Raw genomic sequence first — 14,254 nt, 5'->3', positions numbered from 1 at the left:
TGGTTCAAGCCCACCCAGGGACGGATCAAGCATTTTGCTGCCTTGTAACTGCTAACACGTGCACTGGACATAGATCCTGGGCCACATTCTGTCCAGCGTTACAAGATGAAATCAGGATTTAGCAGAACATTGTCACGGGTAGGGAAGGTATTACTGTTAACAGTGTCTAGTTCTAATGCAGACCCCTCATCCGCCTGGCTAGCTCTGTCGGTAGAGCATGAGACTCTTCATGTCAGGGTCGTGGGTTCGAGCCCCACGTGTGGCGTTTCTGTTATTTTTCTCTCTCAATCTCAGCAAACTTACGTTAGCGTTCGTATAGCAGACCTTTTGAGACAAAGTTCCGCGTTTCTACCACTGTAGGTGACCTTTCACTAAGTCTCTGTAGCACAATCGGTTAGCGCGTTCGGCTGTTAACTGAAAGGTTGGTGGTTCAAGCCCACCCAGGGACGAATCAAGCATTTTGCTGCCTTGTAACTGCTAACACGTGCACTGGACATAGATCTTGGGCCACATTCTGTCCAGCGTTACAAGATGAAATCAGGATTTAGCAGAACATTGTCACAGGTAGGGAAGGTATTACTGTAAACAGTGTTTAGCTCTTAAAAGTTCATCTCATCAGCCCGGCTAGCTCCGTCGGTAGAGCATGAGACTCTTAATGTCATTGTCGTGGGTTCGAGCCCCACGTTGGGCGTTCCTGTTACTTTTCTCTCTCTCTCCCAGCAAACTTACATATGGTATCATGTAGCAGACTTTGAGACAAAGTTACGCGTTTCTACCACTGTAGGTGAAGTTTCACTAAGTCTCTGTGGCGCAATCGGTTAGCGCGTTCGGCTGTTAACTGAAAGGTTGGTGGTTCAAGCCCACCCAGGGACGAATTAGGCATTTTGCTGCCTTGCAACTGCTAACACGTGCACTGGACATAGATCCTGGGTCACATTCTGTCCAGCGTTACAAGATGAAATCAGGATTTAGCAGAATATTGTCACGGGTAGGGAAGGTATTACTGTTAAGACTGTCTAGTTCTTATGGGGATACCTCATCTGCCTGGCTAGCTCAGTCGGTAGAGCATGAGACTCTTACTCTCAGGGTCGTGGGTTCGAGCCCCACGTTGGGCGTTCCTGTTTCTTTTCTCTCTCTATCTCAGCAAACTTACATTAGCATTCGTATAGCAGACCTTTTGAGACAAAGTTCCGCGTTTCTACCACTGTAGGTGATCTTTCACTAAGTCTCTGTGGCGCAATCGGTTAGCGTGATCGGCTGTTAAATGAAAGCTTGGTGGTTGAAGCCCAGCCAGGGACGAATTAGGCATTTTGCTGCCTTGCAACTGCTAACACGTGCACTGGACATAGATCCTGGGCCACATTCTGTCCAGCGTTACAAGATGAAATCAGGATTTAGTAGAACATTGTCATGGGTAGGGAAGGTATTACTGTAAACGGTTTCTAGCTCCTAAAAGAGCTTCTTGTCAGCCCCGCTAGCTCAGTCGATAGAGCATGAGACTCTTAATCTCAGCGTCGTGGGTTAGAGCCCCACATTGGGCGTTACTGTTACATCTCTTTCTCTCAGCAAACTATCATTAGGGTTCATATAGCAGACCTTTTGAAACAAAGTTCCGCATTTCTACCACTGTAGGTGACCTTTCACTAAGTCTCTTTGGCGCAATCGGTTCGCGCGTTCGGCTGTTAAATGAAAGCTTGGTGGTTCAAGCCCACCCAGGTACGAATTAGGCATTTTGCTGCCTTGCAACTGCTAACACGTGCACTGGACATAGATCCTGGGCCACATTCTGTCCAGCGTTACAAGATGAAATCAGGATTTAGCAGAAGATTGTCATGGTTAGGGAAGGTATTACTGTAAATGGTTTCTAGCTCTTGAAAAGGCTTCTCGTCAGTTCGGCTAGCTCAGTCGGTCGTGGGTTAGAGCCCCACGTTGGGCGTTTCTGTTACCTCTCTGTCTCTCTCTCTCAGCAAACTTACATCAGGGTTCATATAGCAGACCTTTTGAGACAAAGTTCTGACTTTCTACCACTGTAGGTTACCTTTCACTAAGTCTCTGTGGTGCAATCGGTTATCGCGTTTGGCTGTTAACTGAAAGGTTGGTGGTTCAAGCCCACCCAGGGACGAATTAGGCATTTTGCTGCCTTGCAATTGCTAACACGTGCACTGGACATAGATCCTGGGCCACATTCTGTCCAGCGTTACAAGATGATATCAGGATTTAGCAGAACATTGTCATGGGTAGGGAAGGTATTACTGTTAACAGTGTCTAGTTCATGCGGGGATTCCTCATCTGCCTGGCTAGCTCAGTCGGTAGAGCATGAGACTCTTAATGTCAGGATCGTGGGTTCGAGCCCCACGTTGGGCGTTTCTGTTATTTTTCTCTCTCAATCTCAACAAACTTACATTAGCGTTCGTATAGCAGACCTTTTGAGACAAAGTTCCGCGTTTCTACCACTGTAGGTGACCTTTCACTAACTCTCTGTGCCGCAATCGGTTAGCGCGTTCGGCTGTTAACGGAAAGGTTGGTGGTTCAAGCCCACCCAGGGACGGATCAAGCATTTTGCTGCTTTGTAACTGCTAACACATGCAGTGGACATAGATCTTGGGCCACATTCTGTCCAGCGTTACAAGATGAAATCAGGATTTAGCAGAACATTGTCACGGGTAGGGAAGGTATTACTGTAAACGGTTTCTGGTTCCTAAAAGAGCTTCTCATCATCCCCGCTAGCTCAGTCGATAGAGCATGAGACTCTTAATCTCAGCGTTGTGGGTTAGAGCCCCACATTGGGCGTTTCTGTTACCTCTCTTTCTCTCAGCAAACTATCATTAGGGTTCATATAGCAGACCTTTTGAGACAAAGTTCCGCGTTTCTGCCACTGTAGGTCACCTTTCACTAACTCTCTGTGCCGCAATCGGTTAGTGCGTTCGGCTGTTACTGAAAGGTTGGTGGTTCAAGCCCACCCAGGGACGGATCAAGCATTTTGCTGCCTTGTAACTGCTAACACGTGCACTGCACATAGATCCTGGGCCACATTCTGTCCAGCTTTACAAGATGAAATTAGGATTTAGCAGAACATTGTCATGGGTAGGGAAGGTATTACTCTAAACCATTTCTAGCTCCTAAAAGTGTTTCTCGTCAGCCCCGCTAGCTCAGTCGATAGAGCATGAGACTCTTAATCTCAGCGTCGTGGGTTAGAGCCCCACATTGGGCGTTTCTGTTACCTCTCTTTCTCTCAGCAAACTATCATTAGGGTTCATATAGCGGACCTTTTGAGACAAAGTTCCGCGTTTCTACCACTGTAGGTGACTTTTCACTAAGTCTCTTTGGAGCAATCGGTTAGCGCGTTCGGCTGTTAACTGAAAGGTTGGTGGTTCAAGCCCACCCAGGTACGAATTAGGCATTTTGCTGCCTTGCAACTGCTAACACGTGCACTGGACATAGATCCTGGGCCACATTCTGTCCAGCGTTACAAGATGAAATCAGGATTTAGCAGAACATTGTCACGGGTAGGGAAGGTATTACTGTAAACGGTTTCTGGTTCCTAAAAGAGCTTCTCATCATCCCCGCTAGCTCAGTCGATAGAGCATGAGACTCTTAATCTCAGCGTTGTGGGTTAGAGCCCCACATTGGGCGTTTCTGTTACCTCTCTTTCTCTCAGCAAACTATCATTAGGGTTCATATAGCAGACCTTTTGAGACAAAGTTCCGCGTTTCTGCCACTGTAGGTCACCTTTCACTAACTCTCTGTGCCGCAATCGGTTAGTGCGTTCGGCTGTTACTGAAAGGTTGGTGGTTCAAGCCCACCCAGGGACGGATCAAGCATTTTGCTGCCTTGTAACTGCTAACACGTGCACTGCACATAGATCCTGGGCCACATTCTGTCCAGCTTTACAAGATGAAATTAGGATTTAGCAGAACATTGTCATGGGTAGGGAAGGTATTACTCTAAACCATTTCTAGCTCCTAAAAGTGTTTCTCGTCAGCCCCGCTAGCTCAGTCGATAGAGCATGAGACTCTTAATCTCAGCGTCGTGGGTTAGAGCCCCACATTGGGCGTTTCTGTTACCTCTCTTTCTCTCAGCAAACTATCATTAGGGTTCATATAGCGGACCTTTTGAGACAAAGTTCCGCGTTTCTACCACTGTAGGTGACTTTTCACTAAGTCTCTTTGGCGCAATCGGTTAGCGCGTTCGGCTGTTAACTGAAAGGTTGGTGGTTCAAGCCCACCCAGGTACGAATTAGGCATTTTGCTGCCTTGCAACTGCTAACACGTGCACTGGACATAGATCCTGGGCCACATTCTGTCCAGCGTTACAAGATGAAATCAGGATTTAGCAGAATATTGTCACGGGTAGGGAAGGTATTACTGTTAAGAGTGTCTAGTTCTTATGGGGACACCTTATCTGCCTGGCCAGCTCAGTCGGTAGAGCATGAGACTCTTAATCTCAGGGTCGTGGGTTCGAGCCCCACGTTGGGCGTTCCTGTTTCTTTTCTCTCTCTATCTCAGCAAACTTACTCTAGCGTTCGTATAGCAGACCTTTTGAGACAAAGTTCTGCGTTTCTACCACTGTAGGTGATCTTTCACTAAGTCTCTGTGGCGCAATCGGTTAGCGTGTTCGGCTGTTAAATGAAAGCTTGGTGGTTGAAGCCCAGCCAGGGATGAATTAGGCATTTTGCTGCCTTGCAACTGCTAACACGTGCACTGGACATACATCCTGGGCCACATTCTGTCCAGCGTTACAAGATGAAATCAGGATTTAGTAGAACATTGTCATGGGTAGGGAAGGTATTACTGTAAACGGTTTCTAGCTCTTGAAAAGGCTTCTCGTCAGTTCGGCTAGCTCAGTCGGTCGTGGGTTAGAGCCCCACGTTGGGCGTTTCTGTTACCTCTCTGTCTCTCTCTCTCAGCAAACTTACATCAGGGTTCATATAGCAGACCTTTTGAGACAAAGTTCTGACTTTCTACCACTGTAGGTTACCTTTCACTAAGTCTCTGTGGTGCAATCGGTTAGCGCGTTTGGCTGTTAACTGAAAGGTTGGTGGTTCAAGCCCACCCAGGGACGAATTAGGCATTTTGCTGCCTTGCAATTGCTAACACGTGCACTGGACATAGATCCTGGGCCACATTCTGTCCAGCGTTACAAGATGATATCAGGATTTAGCAGAACATTGTCATGGGTAGGGAAGGTATTACTGTTAACAGTGTCTAGTTCATGCGGGGATTCCTCATCTGCCTGGCTAGCTCAGTCGGTAGAGCATGAGACTCTTAATGTCAGGATCGTGGGTTCGAGCCCCACGTTGGGCGTTTCTGTTATTTTTCTCTCTCAATCTCAACAAACTTACATTAGCGTTCGTATAGCAGACCTTTTGAGACAAAGTTCTGCGTTTCTACCACTGTAGGTGACCTTTCACTAACTCTCTGTGCCGCAATCGGTTAGCGCGTTCGGCTGTTAACTGAAAGGTTGGTGGTTCAAGCCCACCCAGGGACGGATCAAGCATTTTGCTGCTTTGTAACTGCTAACACATGCAGTGGACATAGATCTTGGGCCACATTCTGTCCAGCGTTACAAGATGAAATCAGGATTTAGCAGAACATTGTCACAGGTAGGGAAGGTATTACTGTAAACAGTGTTTAGCTCTTAAAAGTTCATCTCATCAGCCCGGCTAGCTCCGTCGGTAGAGCATGAGACTCTTAATGTCATTGTCGTGGGTTCGAGCCCCACGTTGGGCGTTCCTGTTACTTTTCTCTCTCTCCCAGCAAACTTACATATGGTATCATGTAGCAGACTTTGAGACAAAGTTACGCGTTTCTACCACTGTAGGTGAAGTTTCACTAAGTCTCTGTGGCGCAATCGGTTAGCGCGTTCGGCTGTTAACTGAAAGGTTGGTGGTTCAAGCCCACCCAGGGACGGATCAAGCATTTTGCTGCCTTGTAACTGCTAACACGTGCACTGGACATTGATCCTGGGCCACATTCTGTCCAGCTTTACAAGATGAAATTAGGATTTAGCAGAACATTTTCATGGGTAGGGAAGGTATTACTCTAAACCATTTCTAGCTCCTAAAAGTGTTTCTCGTCAGCCCCGCTAGCTCAGTCGATAGAGCATGAGACTCTTAATCTCAGCGTCGTGGGTTAGAGCCCCACATTGGGCGTTTCTGTTACCTCTCTTTCTCTCAGCAAACTATCATTAGGGTTCATATAGCAGACCTTTTGAGACAAAGTTCCGCGTTTCTACCTCTGTAGGTGACCTTTCACTAAGTCTCTTTGGCGCAATCGGTTAGCGCGTTCGGCTGTTAACTGAAAGGTTGGTGGTTCAAGCCCACCCAGGTACGAATTAGGCATTTTGCTGCCTTGCAACTGCTAACACGTGCACTGGACATAGATCCTGGGCCACATTCTGTCCAGCGTTACAAGATGAAATCAGGATTTAGCAGAACATTGTCACGGGTAGGGAAGGTATTACTGTTAACAGTGTCTAGTTCTAGTGCAGACTCCTCATCCGCCTGGCTAGCTCAGTCGGTAGAGCATGAGACTCTTCATATCAGGGTCGTGGGTTCGAGCCCCACTTGTGGCGTTTCTGTTATTTTTCTCTCTCAATCTCAGCAAACTTACATTAGCGTTCGTATAGCAGACCTTTTGAGACAAAGTTTTGCGTTTCTACCACTGTAGGTGATCTTTCACTAAGTCTCTGTGGCGCAATCGGTTAGCGTGTTCGGCTGGTAACTGAAAGCTTGGTGGTTGAAGCCCAGCCAGGGACGAATTAGGCATTTTGCTGCCTTGCAACTGCTAACACGTGCACTGGACATAGATCCTGGGCCACATTCTGTCCAGCGTTACAAGATGAAATCAGGATTTAGCAGAACATGGTCATGGGTAGGGAAGGTATTACTGTAAACGGTTTCTAGCTCCTAAAAGAGCTTCTCGTCAGCCCCGCTAGCTCAGTCGATAGAGCATGAGACTCTTAATCTCAGCGTCGTGGGTTAGAGTCCCACATTGGGCGTTACTGTTACCTCTCTTTCTCTCAGCAAACTATCATTAGGGTTCATATAGCAGACCTTTTGAGACAAAGTTCCGCGTTTCTACCACTGTAGGTGACCTTTCACTTAGTCTCTGTAGCGCAATCGGTTAGCGCGTTCGTCTGTTACCTGAAAGGTTGGTGGTTCAAGCCAACCCAGGGACGAATCAAGCATTTTGCTGCCTTGTAACTGCTAGCACGTGCACTGGACATAGATCTTGGGCCACATTCTGTCCAGCGTTACAAGATGAAATCAGGATTTAGCAGAACATTGTCACGGGTAGGGAAGGTATTACTGTAAACAGTGTTTAGCTCTTAAAAGTTCGTCTCATCAGCCCAGCTAGCTCCGTCGGTAGAGTATGAGACTCTTAATGTCATTGTCGTGGGTTCGAGCCCCACGTTGGGCGTTCCTGTTACTTTTCTCTCTCTCTCCTAGCAAACTTACATATGGTATCATGTAGCAGACTTTGAGACAAAGTTACGCGTTTCTACCACTGTAGGTGACCTTTCACTTAGTCTCTGTAGCGCAATCGGTTAGCGCGTTCGGCTGTTAACTGAAAGGTTGGTGGTTCAAGCCAACCCAGGGACGAATCAAGCGTTTTGCTGCCTTGTAACTGCTAGCACGTGCACTGGACATAGATCTTGGGCCACATTCTGTCCAGCGTTACAAGATGAAATCAGGATTTAGCAGAACATTGTCACGGGTAGGGAAGGTATTACTGTAAACAGTGTTTAGCTCTGAAAAGTTCATTTCATCAGCCCGGCTAGCTCCGTCGGTAGAGCATGAGACTCTTAATGTCATTGTCGTGGGTTCGAGCCCCACGTTGGGCGTTCCTGTTACTTTTCTCTCTCTCTCCCAGCAAACTTACATATAGTATCATGTAGCAGACTTTGAGACAAAGTTACGCGTTTCTACCACTGTAGGTGAAGTTTCACTAAGTCTCTGTGGCGCAATCGGTTAGCGTGTTCAGCTGGTAACTGAAAGCTTGGTGGTTGAAGCCCAGCCAGGGACGAATTAGGCATTTTGCTGCCTTGCATCTGCTAACACGTGCACTGGACATAGATCCTGGGCCACATTCTGTCCAGCGTTACAAGATGAAATCAGGATTTAGCAGAACATGGTCATGGGTAGGGAAGGTATTACTGTAAACGGTTTCTAGCTCCTAAAAGAGCTTCTCGTCAGCCCCGCTAGCTCAGTCGATAGAGCATGAGACTCTTAATCTCAGCGTCGTGGGTTAGAGCCCCACATTGGGCGTTACTGTTACCTCTCTTTCTCTCAGCAAACTATCATTAGGGTTCATATAGCAGACCTTTTGAAACAAAGTTCCGCATTTCTACCACTGTAGGTGACCTTTCACTAAGTCTCTTTGGCGCAATCGGTTAGCGCGTTCGGCTGTTAACTGAAAGGTTGGTGGTTCAAGCCCACCCAGGTACGAATTAGGCATTTTGCTGCCTTGCAACTGCTAACACGTGCACTGCACATAGATCCTGGGCCACATTCTATCCAGCGTTACAAGATTTAATCAGGATTTAGCAGAAGATTGTCATGGGTAGGGAAGGTATTACTGTAAATGGTGTCTAGCTCTTGAAAAGGCTTCTCGTCAGTTCGGCTAGCTCAGTCGGTAGGGTATGAGACTCTTAATCTCAGGGTCGTGGGTTAGAGCCCCACGTTGGGCATTTCTGTTACCTCTCTGTCTCTCTCTCTCTCAGCAAACGTACATCAGGGTTCATATAGCAGACCTTTTGAGACAAAGTTCTGACTTTCTACCACTGTAGGTTACCTTTTACTAAGTCTCTGTGGTGCAATCGGTTAGCGCGTTTGGCTGTTAACTGAAAGGTTGGTGGTTCAAGCCCACCCAGGGACGAATTAGGCATTTTGCTGCCTTGCAATTGCTAACACGTGCACTGGACATAGATCCTGGGCCACATTCTGTCCAGCGTTACAAGATGAAATCAGGATTTAGCAGAACATTGTCACGGGTAGGGAAGGTATTACATTTAACAGTGTTTAGTTCTAATGCAGACTCCTCATCCGCCTGGCAAGCTCAGTCGGTAGAGCATGAGACTCTTCATGTCAGGGTCGTGGGTTCGAGCCCCACGTGTGGCGCTTCTGTTATTTTTCTCTCTCAATCTCAGCAAACTTACATTAGCGTTCGTATAGCAGACCTTTTGAGACAAAGTTCCGCGTTTCTACCACTGTAGGTGACCTTTCACTAAGTCTCTGTAGCACAATCGGTTAGCGCGTTCGGCTGTTAACTGAAAGGTTGGTGGTTCAAGCCCACCCAGGGACGAATCAAGCGTTTTGCTGCCTTGTAACTGCTAGCATGTGCACTGGACATAGATCTTGGGCCACATTCTGTCCAGCGTTACAAGATGAAATCAGGATTTAGCAGAACATTGTCACGGGTAGGGAAGGTATTAGTGTAAACAGTGTTTAGCTCTGAAAAGTTCATTTCATCAGCCCGGCTAGCTCCGTCGGTAGAGCATGAGACTCTTAATGTCATTGTCGTGGGTTCGAGCCCCACGTTGGGCGTTCCTGTTACTTTTCTCTCTCTCTCCCAGCAAACTTACATATAGTATCATGTAGCAGACTTTGAGACAAAGTTACGCGTTTCTACCACTGTAGGTGAAGTTTCACTAAGTCTCTGTGGTGCAATAGGTTAGCGAGTTCGGCTGTTAACTGAAAGGTTGGTGGTTCAAGCCCACCCAGGGACGAATTAGGCATTTTGCTGCCTTGCAACTGCTAACACGTGCACTGGACATAGATCCTGGGTCACAATCTGTCCAGCGTTACAAGATGAAATCAGGATTTAGCAGAATATTGTCATGGGTAGGGAAGGTATTACTGTTAAGAGTGTCTAGTTCTTATGGGGGCACCTCATGTCCCCGGCTAGCTCAGTCGGTAGAGCATGAGACTCTTAATCTCAGGGTCGTGGGTTCGAGCCCCACGTTGGGCGTTTCTGTTACTTTTCTCTCTCTATCTCAGCAAACTTACATTAGCGTTCGTATAGCAGACCTTTTGAGACAAGTTCCGCGTTTCTACCACTGTAGGTGATCTTTCACTAAGTCTCTGTGGCGCAATCGGTTAGCGTGTTCAGCTGGTAACTGAAAGCTTGGTGGTTGAAGCCCAGCCAGGGACGAATTAGGCATTTTGCTGCCTTGCAACTGCTAACACGTGCACTGGACATAGATCCTGGGCCACATTCTGTCCAGCGTTACAAGATGAAATCAGGATTTAGCAGAACATGGTCATGGGTAGGGAAGGTATTACTGTAAACGGTTTCTAGCTCCTAAAAGAGCTTCTCGTCAGCCCCGCTAGCTCAGTCGATAGAGCATGAGACTCTTAATCTCAGCGTCGTGGGTTAGAGCCCCACATTGGGCGTTACTGTTACCTCTCTTTCTCTCAGCAAACTATCATTAGGGTTCATATAGCAGACCTTTTGAAACAAAGTTCCGCATTTCTACCACTGTAGGTGACCTTTCACTAAGTCTCTTTGGCGCAATCGGTTAGCGCGTTCGGCTGTTAACTGAAAGGTTGGTGGTTCAAGCCCACCCAGGTACGAATTAGGCATTTTGCTGCCTTGCAACTGCTAACACGTGCACTGCACATAGATCCTGGGCCACATTCTATCCAGCGTTACAAGATTTAATCAGGATTTAGCAGAAGATTGTCATGGGTAGGGAAGGTATTACTGTAAATGGTGTCTAGCTCTTGAAAAGGCTTCTCGTCAGTTCGGCTAGCTCAGTCGGTAGGGTATGAGACTCTTAATCTCAGGGTCGTGGGTTAGAGCCCCACGTTGGGCATTTCTGTTACCTCTCTGTCTCTCTCTCTCTCAGCAAACGTACATCAGGGTTCATATAGCAGACCTTTTGAGACAAAGTTCTGACTTTCTACCACTGTAGGTTACCTTTCACTAAGTCTCTGTGGTGCAATCGGTTAGCGCGTTTGGCTGTTAACTGAAAGGTTGGTGGTTCAAGCCCACCCAGGGACGAATTAGGCATTTTGCTGCCTTGCAATTGCTAACACGTGCACTGGACATAGATCCTGGGCCACATTCTGTCCAGCGTTACAAGATGAAATCAGGATTTAGCAGAACATTGTCACGGGTAGGGAAGGTATTACATTTAACAGTGTTTAGTTCTAATGCAGACTCCTCATCCGCCTGGCAAGCTCAGTCGGTAGAGCATGAGACTCTTCATGTCAGGGTCGTGGGTTCGAGCCCCACGTGTGGCGCTTCTGTTATTTTTCTCTCTCAATCTCAGCAAACTTACATTAGCGTTCGTATAGCAGACCTTTTGAGACAAAGTTCCGCGTTTCTACCACTGTAGGTGACCTTTCACTAAGTATCTGTAGCGCAATCGGTTAGCGCGTTCGGCTGTTAACTGAAAGGTTGGTGGTTCAAGCCCACCCAGGGACGAATCAAGCATTTTGCTGCCTTGTAACTGCTAACACGTGCACTGGACATAGATCTTGGGCCACAATCTGTCCAGCCTTACAAGATGAAATCAGGATTTAGCAGAACATTGTCACAGGTAGGGAAGGTATTACTGTAAACAGTGTTTAGCTCTTAAAAGTTCATCTCATCAGCCCGGCTAGCTCCGTCGGTAGAGCATGAGACTCTTAATGTCATTGTCGTGGGTTCGAGCCCCACGTTGGGCGTTCCTGTTACTTTTCTCTCTCTCTCCCAGCAAACTTACATATGGTATCATGTAGCAGACTTTGAGACAAAGTTACGCGTTTCTACCACTGTAGGTGAAGTTTCACTAAGTCTCTGTGGCGCAATCGGTTAGCGCGTTCGGCTGTTAACTGAAAGGTTGGTGGTTCAAGCCCACCCAGGGACGAATTAGGCATTTTGCTGCCTTGCAACTGCTAACACGTGCACTGGACATAGATCCTGGGTCACATTCTGTCCAGCGTTACAAGATGAAATCAGGATTTAGCAGAATATTGTCACGGGTAGGGAAGGTATTACTGTTAAGACTGTCTAGTTCTTATGTGGACACCTCATCTGCCTGGCTAGCTCAGTCGGTAGAGCATGAGACTCTTAATCTCAGGGTCGTGGGTTCGAGCCCCACATTGGGCGTTCCTGTTTCTGTTCTCTCTCTATCTCAGCAAACTTACATTAGCGTTCGTATAGCAGACCTTTTGAGACAAAGTTCCGCGTTTCTACCACTGTAGGTGATCTTTCACTAAGTCTCTGTGGCGCAATCGGTTAGCGTGTTCGGCTGTTAAATGAAAGCTTGGTGGTTGAAGCCCAGCCAGGGACGAATTAGGCATTTTGCTGCCTTGCAACTGCCAACACGTGCACTGGACATAGATCCTGGGCCACATTCTGTCCAGCGTTACAAGATGAAATCAGGATTTAGTAGAAAATTGTCATGGGTAGGGAAGGTATTACTGTAAACGGTTTCTAGCTCCTAAAAGAGCTTCTCGTCAGCCCCGCTAGCTCAGTCGATAGAGCATGAGACTCTTAATCGCAAGCCCACCCAGGGACGGATCAATCATTTTGCTGCCTTGCAACTGCTAACACGTGCACTGGACAAAGATCCTGGGCCACATTTTGTCCAGCGTTACAAGATGAAATCAGGATTTAGCAGAAAATTGTCATGGGTAGGGAAGGTATCACTGTTAACAGTGTCTAGTTCTTGTGGTGACTCCTCATCTGCCCGGCTAGCTCAGTCGGTAGAGCATGAGACTCTTAATCTCAGGGTCGTGGGTTCGAGCCCCACGTTGGGTGTTTCTGTTACTTTTCTCTCTCTCTCTCAGCAAACTTACATTAGCGTTCGTATAGCAGACCTTTTGAGACAAAGTTCCGCGTTTCTACCACTGTAGGTGACCATTCCCTAAGTCTCTGTGGCAACATTATGAAGCTGCAGGCCCCGAGACCCAACCGCACGCTCAGACCTGCTCGCTCAGACCAGCACTTCCAGACCTATCGTTTTCTCAGACAGTGCCACCTGCTGTTGGAAAAATTGCCTAACCTGAATTCATTGATTTATAAATTGTAAATTACACTATTTTTCTACTATAAAATATTTCACTATGATTGAATACATTATTATATAAAATATTAAACATACTAGATTATAATTTAATGCATTAAGTCTGTTGTATTTTAATTAACTGTATTTGTAAATAGATATTGTTCAGTTACTTAAATATTTTCAGTCATTTATTGTTTTTGTTGTTGTTTTTTGTTTTTAAATCATTAAGGATTTATCAAACTCTTTAGTATTGAGTTGAGGGAATGAACATTATCTTATTATTCACATACAATAAATGATAGTACTCTGAGTAATTTTCTCACACCAAACTTTATTTTTTTATAAATTTTCATGAGGTCCTACAAGTCATCGAGCTGTAAAAAATGCAGAGAAAAATTGTGAAAAACAATACTTGGATTAATATTGTATTTATTACATATAAAATAAAATAAAATGCTTTACATTCTTGTTGGGGAGATTTTTCATTTCTCGAGCAATTCTTCTGTTAAATTCCTCAACTTCACAAAAAAAAAATAAATGCTGTTGTCAGAAATTGTGTTTAACATAAAAACTTAACAGCTTTTGTACAAAAAAATGTAAACATACCTTGCGTGATAAATGGGGCCCTGGAGGAAGACATCTTCAGCCTCCTGCCAAGACAAGCCTTGTAATTCGGAAATGCCATGAGTTATGGCCTGTACAAACATACAGATAAATCAATTAATAAAATAAAACACACACTGCAGAACATAAGCATGCTCATGTACATACATGTTTTGTGATTACCTCTGGGAGGAGACATCCACAAATGAACTCCACCTCATCATTGAAGGTCAGCTGTGTTTTGGTTTTATTAAGAATTCCTCTGATGTAGTCACAAATGATTGACTGGGACTGCTCATTCTCAATGTAGACAGGCACTTGAGAACGGGGTTTTAGTGGAAACCAATTTGACCTTTTCCCACCTAGTATATCCTTTGGGCCATAGAAGGAAATTATATTTCATATGTAAATGCACAAGTAATTAATTATATTTGGCAAATAATAGTTAAATTGTCACTTGACTATATTTAAGTCAACCATACTCAGAGTCTAGAGCAGGGGTTCCCAAACTTTTCAGCCCGCAACCCCCAAAATAACAATGCCAGTGACTCGCGACCCCCAATATCCTCTGAGGTGGTTATAAATACAGAAACCTTGCAAGCAATGACGCAGACACACCAATTAAATTTGTGTCAGTGCTTTAAATGTGCCA

At 45.9% G+C, this 14,254-nt stretch overlaps 10 non-coding genes across 10 annotated transcripts; all 10 read left to right on the top strand.

The window, feature by feature from the left end:
- The first annotated feature begins 375 nt into the window (after nucleotides 1-375).
- On the top strand, nucleotides 376-449 carry trnan-guu (transfer RNA asparagine (anticodon GUU)). The gene has a single exon. It is a non-coding gene; the product is annotated as a tRNA-Asn (tRNA).
- A 350-nt stretch (nucleotides 450-799) lies between these two features.
- On the top strand, nucleotides 800-873 carry trnan-guu (transfer RNA asparagine (anticodon GUU)). The gene has a single exon. It is a non-coding gene; the product is annotated as a tRNA-Asn (tRNA).
- A 169-nt stretch (nucleotides 874-1,042) lies between these two features.
- trnak-cuu (transfer RNA lysine (anticodon CUU)) lies at nucleotides 1,043-1,115 on the top strand. The gene has a single exon. It is a non-coding gene; the product is annotated as a tRNA-Lys (tRNA).
- Nucleotides 1,116-4,403: 3,288 nt separating this feature from the next.
- Nucleotides 4,404-4,476, top strand: trnak-cuu (transfer RNA lysine (anticodon CUU)). The gene has a single exon. It is a non-coding gene; the product is annotated as a tRNA-Lys (tRNA).
- Nucleotides 4,477-5,835: 1,359 nt separating this feature from the next.
- Nucleotides 5,836-5,909, top strand: trnan-guu (transfer RNA asparagine (anticodon GUU)). The gene has a single exon. It is a non-coding gene; the product is annotated as a tRNA-Asn (tRNA).
- Nucleotides 5,910-9,231: 3,322 nt separating this feature from the next.
- Nucleotides 9,232-9,305, top strand: trnan-guu (transfer RNA asparagine (anticodon GUU)). The gene has a single exon. It is a non-coding gene; the product is annotated as a tRNA-Asn (tRNA).
- Nucleotides 9,306-9,898: 593 nt separating this feature from the next.
- On the top strand, nucleotides 9,899-9,971 carry trnak-cuu (transfer RNA lysine (anticodon CUU)). The gene has a single exon. It is a non-coding gene; the product is annotated as a tRNA-Lys (tRNA).
- A 1,811-nt stretch (nucleotides 9,972-11,782) lies between these two features.
- On the top strand, nucleotides 11,783-11,856 carry trnan-guu (transfer RNA asparagine (anticodon GUU)). The gene has a single exon. It is a non-coding gene; the product is annotated as a tRNA-Asn (tRNA).
- A 169-nt stretch (nucleotides 11,857-12,025) lies between these two features.
- trnak-cuu (transfer RNA lysine (anticodon CUU)) lies at nucleotides 12,026-12,098 on the top strand. The gene has a single exon. It is a non-coding gene; the product is annotated as a tRNA-Lys (tRNA).
- Nucleotides 12,099-12,679: 581 nt separating this feature from the next.
- Nucleotides 12,680-12,752, top strand: trnak-cuu (transfer RNA lysine (anticodon CUU)). Its single transcript has one exon. It is a non-coding gene; the product is annotated as a tRNA-Lys (tRNA).
- Nucleotides 12,753-14,254: the final 1,502 nt, after the last annotated feature.

This window comes from Danio rerio, chromosome 4 (genome assembly GCF_049306965.1).
Source record: "Danio rerio strain Tuebingen ecotype United States chromosome 4, GRCz12tu, whole genome shotgun sequence".
NCBI classification, from domain to species: domain Eukaryota; kingdom Metazoa; phylum Chordata; class Actinopteri; order Cypriniformes; family Danionidae; genus Danio; species Danio rerio.
Note: the sequence above shows the minus strand (reverse complement) of the source record. Positions and strands in the feature narration are given on the sequence as shown.